We start from the raw sequence: 5,866 nt of genomic DNA, 5'->3' as shown, positions 1-5,866 counted from the left end.
AAGGAAGGAAGGAAGGAAGGAAGGAAGGAAGGAAGGAAGGAAGGAAGGAAGGAAGGAAGGAAGGAAGGAAGGAAGGAAGGAAGGAAGAAAAGATGAAGAAAAATAAAAGAAGAAAAAGAGAAGAGGTATTAGATTGTCTATGAAAATTAAGGTCTACAAACCTGTTCTGTTGACCTCAGCATTGTATGCCTGTGAAACTGGATCATCTACCAGCACCATGCCAGGAAACTAGATTGTTTCTATTTCAATTGTCTTGGGAAGATTCTGAAGATCACCTGGAAGGATAAGATACCAGATACTGAGGTCTTTTCTGGAGCTGAACTGACAAGTATTTAATTGTACTACAGAGAGTGCAACTCCAATGGGCTGACAATATTGTTAGTACACTAAATATAAATGTACATAAAAGACTATTTCATGGAAAACAAGACAAACACTCACATGGAAAAAAAAGTGATACAAGAAGATTCAAAGTCCCTCTGAAGAACTTTGGAATTGATTTGTGAAACATGAGGGACACTGGCAAAGAACCACACAGCATGGAATACTCACATTAAAGAAGACACTATATTCTCTAAGCAAAGCGTAATTGCAATAGCTCAAAAGAAATGCAAGATCTGCAAATTAAAAGATCTCCACTTCAAATGTTCATATGGATTATTTGTGCCTTCCCTATGATAGAGTCTTCTGAGTTTGATTTGGTTTGATGGTCCACAGTAAGACACATTGTTCCTTGACCCCAGCATAGTGATATCATTTTGATCCTCTCTGAGAATGAAGAACAACAATCAAACCAAACCAATCTAAATTTTCTTCTATTTCCTTTTCAAGTTCTCAATTATAGGGTGAGTGGAGTCAAGAGTTAGAGGAGAAGCAGGACGTCCCTGCTGCTCCGGATTCCACCTTCCCCAATCCATGTAAAAAGAGGACTCTAAAAACTTTGGAGCTGCAGAAACCACAAAACGACACAGAGAATCTCACCTCCCACTGAGAACAGCCTGGTAGGACTGCACAGCACTCTGGAAGCGGAGCCCAGCCCCACCAGAGGCTTTAGCCCCAGGGTGGGCCTGACCAGCAACCAGCCAGACTGACTCCAGATCAGCAGCAGCTGTGGCAGTTTCCAGAATTATCAACAGATAGATACAAAGGACAAAGTGAGAGGTCAGTGCAGTCTGGACTTTGGGACCCACTAAGTGGGAGTACGTGGCTTTTGCACCCGGTTCTTGGATCTGGATTGCAGTCTAGGGTAAAGGTCCAGGGGGGGGGGGGGTGTCCAGCTAGCAAGAGCGTGTGAAGACCTCAGAGAGCACCTATCTAATATCTCTGGCAGCTAAGAAAATTCCAGCATTTGGGATTAAAGCTCCCTTGTCTGGTGGCAGAGTCCTACTGTGGCAAAAACCCCAAGGGTCAAGTGATTGAGGGGAAACATGACCAGGCAAAGGAAATAAAGCATACAGAAGATTCCAACATTAGACTCCTATTTTGGGGGAAAAAGGAGCAAAGCATGGAACAGGAGGAAGACAGTGAAGTCACAACTCCTGCACCAAAAGCTTCAAAGGAAAATACAAGCTGGTTACAGGCTATAGAGGACCTTAAGAAGCAGATAAGAGAAGTGGAGGAAAAAATTGGGAAGAGAAATGAGAACAAGGCAAGAAAATTACAAAATGAGTGTCAACAGCCTGACTGAGGAAAATACTACCTTAAAAAACCGACTAACTCAAATGGCAAAAGAGGCTCAAAAAGGCAATGAGAAGAATGCCTTAAAAAGCTGAATTTGCCAGATGGAAAAAGAATCTCAAAAGCTCAGAGGAGAATCATTGCTTCCGAATTAGATTGGAGCAAATGGAAGCTAAATGGAGTTTATCAGAAATCAAGATGCTGTTAAACAGATCCAAATAAATGAAAGAATAGAAGGCAATTTGAAATATCTCATGAGAAAAACCACTGACCTGGAAAATAGATCCAGGAGAGATAATTTAAAAATTATTGGACTACCTGAAAGCCATGATCAAAGTAAGAACCTACAAATGATCCTCCAGGAAGTTCTCAAAGAAAACTGCCCTAATGTTTTAGAACCAGAGGGCAAAATAGAGGTTGAAAGAATCCACCAATCACCTCCTGAAAAAGATCCCAAAAAGAAAACTCCTAGGAATATTATAGCCAGGTTCCGGAATTCCCAGATTAAGGAGAGAATATTACAAGCAGCCAGAAAGAAACAATTTGAATATTGTAGAAACACAATCAGGATAACCCAGGATCTAGCAGCTTCTACACTGAGGGATCAAAGGACTTGGAATATGATGTTTCAGAGTTCAAAGGAGCTGGGATTAAAACCAAGAGTCACCTACCCAGAGAAACTGAGTATTATGTTTCAGGTGAAAATATGGTCATTCAGTGGAATACAGGACTTTTCACAATTCTTGATGAAAAAATAAGAGTTGAATAGAAAATTTGACATTCAGATACAAGAAGCAAGAGAAGCATGAGAAGGTAAATAGGGAAAAGAAATCACAAGGAACTTATCAAAGTTGAACTATTAACATTCCTACATGGAATAATAATAATTGTAACTTATGGAACTTTTTTCTTATGTATATCTATCTCTCTCTCTCTCTCTCTCTCTCTCTCTCTCTATATATATATATATATATATATATATATATATATATATATATATATATATATATATATATATATATATATGTCTATATATGAGGGTATGCAGGCATATGAATACATATGTGAATGTGTGTATATATGTTTACAGGTATACACAGATAAAGGGCACAGGACCAATTTAACAGGAAGGGATGATACTTAAAAGGTGAAATTAAGAGGTGAGAAAGGAATATAATGAGAGGAGATGGGGAGAGACAGAATGGGGTAAACTATCTCATATAGAAGAGGCAAGGGGAAATGGTTACAATGGAGGCGAAGAATAGAAAGGCAAAAGGGAATGGGTCAACCTTATTCCCATTGAATTTGGCTTGAGGAAGGAATGAAATAACACTAAATAGGGTATCTCGGGGGGGAAGGGGACGAGAGGGGGGATGATGGAAGTGAGGGCAGGCTCAGGGGGGAGGGAAGTTGGAAGCACCCACTTTTGAAAAGGGACAGGATCAAAGTAGAGAATAGAACAAGTGGGAGGTGGGATAGGAGGGAGGGAAATATAGTCAGTCTTTTACAATATATATATTATGTTATTGTCTTGCATTTGCCACACATGTACAACCTATACTGAACTACTTATCTTCCCAGTAAGGGTGGGTGACAAGGGAGGAAGGGAATGAATCTGGAATTCATAGTTTTAAAATCAAATATTTAAATATACATATATATACTATTATTAATACTATTTTACATGTAATTGGGAAATAAGATATACAGGCACTGGGACATAGAGATCCACTGGAAAAGTCGAAAGGGGTATGGGAGAAAATATGGGAGAGAGCAGATTGGAGGAGGGGATATCCTGTGGGACTGCTATTTTGGGGAGGTGGGTAGGGGGAAAACGTGGAGAAAATTTGTAACTCAAAATCTTGCGGAAATGAATGATGTAAATCAGAAGTTAATAAATCATTTGAAAAAATTTTTAAAAATTCTTGATTATATTCTAGTATATCTTGCTGTCTCTTGGAGTCACTGATTTCTGCTTAGGCTGTTCTAGTTTTCAGTGAGTAAAGTAACTATTTTCTCTTCAAAACTATGCTTACTTCTCATTTCGTCATCTGCAACTTTTATTTTTTTTTAATTTTTAGTCTCATTACATTTCATCTAGATATTCATGTTATCCTTGTGGGAAATGTCTCTTCCTGTATTTTTAAGGGAGTTATTGGATATCTACCTCCTTTTCGAGAATCTTTAAATTTGCGATCATTTTTATCTTGGTTGGTGTTTTCTTTGTTTTACTCACCTTTATTTCCCAATATGAGGCTTTGTACCTGGGCTTATTCCCTTTGTGTGTTTAAGTGGTAAAACTGGTTTTGCTTAATTGACCCTACTTGACTTGGTTTTCTGTGCTCACCTAAATCTCACAGCATTGGACTCTTCTATATCACTGAGGTTCAGAGTGCTAGATCTTCTGGTTTTTCCATAAGATTTCAGAGCAGACAGCTATATACCTTGGAAGCCTGGAGTGGCCTGGTCAAGGCCAGTTGCATTGGTTTCTGCTTCCTCCTCAGGGCTTCCAAGGACACCCAACCTAGATTTGCAATAGTACTTATGCTATGTTAGCAGAGCCCTCCACTCTTACTGCCTCTGGAAAGAAAAATCAGAATGCTGCACATGTCCTCAGAACTACTTTAGCTATGGTGAAATACTAAAAACTAGTTTTCCTAGGCTGGGCTTGTCTTTGTTGGCAATCACCCTTCCAATTGCTTGTGGGCTGCTAGCTGATATTTGTGTGCTGTTCTGAGAAAGAATAAATCACTTACTGTAGTTCCCTTTTTTATTTACTAATCATTTGATATGGTTTGAATTTAAGGTTTTTCTGTAGTTGATATAGATAAGGTGGGCAGCCCTCCCTCCATTCAGGTAGCCATCTTGATCAGAAAGCTTTGTTAGATTTAGAAAACATTTCCTTCTTTGTTCCACTATTTTCTTAATCTTGTGAATAGAATTCTTTATTTTCACAAATATTCAAAAACATTGTGTATTCTCAGGACTACTGATCAACTAAAGGCAATTGTTATACAATCATACTAGTTTCAAATGTTGCCATAAGTTAATCAAATATCTATTAACCAATCATGTATTGATGTTGGTCCTCTAAATGTGATCAGCCTCCAACTATAAATGCAGTAGTAGCATTCCATAGTTTAAATATTTGTAATTGACTCACATTTAGTGGATAGATGTTCTTTAAAGGAATAACAATTAGAACACAAAATAGAGTGTATGGAGGCAGAGAGAAAAGAGAGTTTTATTTTCAAATCTCAGCAATTGTCATCACTGATTGGTTATTTTACTTCAAAAATAATTCATCTTTATCTCAGTTTCTTTATCAGAAATCTCTTCTATGCACAGGTAAAGCTTAAGGTTATGTGTCAGAACCATTTTTAAGATTCTAAAAACAAAACATTATCTAGTCTCATAGTTGGCAAAGTTCCAAGTGCAGAAATTATATTGAATATTTAAGAGAGATTCTCTTACATTGTGAAATATTTCTTACTAGATTTGAGTGGATATTCCTTTGGTTTTGTGAACATTCTTTCTGTTGTGTAGAGTACTATTGGCTGGGGTGACTCCCCTTGCACTATTTTATGATAATGTAAAAAACATCAAATATGCCAAATTAAACTTCAGGTTAATCAAAATATTGCTTGACAAAGCAAATAATTGGATTATGCTTCTGATGCACTGTGGTAGATAGCAATTATCATGTACCATCTACATTTGAATACAACCTCCATTTTCCCTTTTAACATCACAGAATGCTGTCTGCACATTTTTTAATGGTGCCCGTGATAATAATATATTCTGTTTTTAATCATATTCCATGTTTCAGGAAATGAAACTTGCAATTTTCCCAGGTGCTTACCAAATTACTACTGCAAGCTAATTCTCCACCCCCAAGTTAAGAGTTTCAACACAGTGAACATTAACAGCCTGCTTATGTTCTTCCTGTACAGCAGAAGGTAAGTTAATACACACTTCAATTATATCTAGTTTGTGCATAATAGCACCCAGTGGATGGCAATAAGAATGCTATAAATGTACTTATCCTGGTTTTATAATATTCATCTATATTATATTGCAGGGGGAAGAAGGAGAGAGAGAGAGAGACAGAAAGAGAGAGAGAGACAGAGAGAGAGAGAGACAGAGAGAGAGAGACAGAGAGAGACAGAGAGAGAGAGAGACAGAGAGA

General features: G+C 37.7%; 1 long non-coding RNA gene across 1 annotated transcript in view; it reads left to right on the top strand.

Annotated features, from left to right (window-relative positions):
• The window catches only part of LOC138169965 (uncharacterized), an 11,617-nt gene that overhangs the window by 1,850 nt on the left and 3,901 nt on the right, over positions 1-5,866 (top strand). Inside the window, exon 2 of the long non-coding RNA XR_011170495.1 lies at positions 5,507-5,636. This is a non-coding gene — a long non-coding RNA (uncharacterized lncRNA). The remainder of the gene's footprint in view (positions 1-5,506; positions 5,637-5,866) is intronic.

The sequence above is a fragment of the Petaurus breviceps genome, unplaced genomic scaffold (genome assembly GCF_028583685.1).
Source record: "Petaurus breviceps papuanus isolate PSGF00001 unplaced genomic scaffold, PetGlider_PUasm1.0 38, whole genome shotgun sequence".
Lineage (NCBI taxonomy): Eukaryota > Metazoa > Chordata > Mammalia > Diprotodontia > Petauridae > Petaurus > Petaurus breviceps.
Note: the sequence above shows the minus strand (reverse complement) of the source record. Positions and strands in the feature narration are given on the sequence as shown.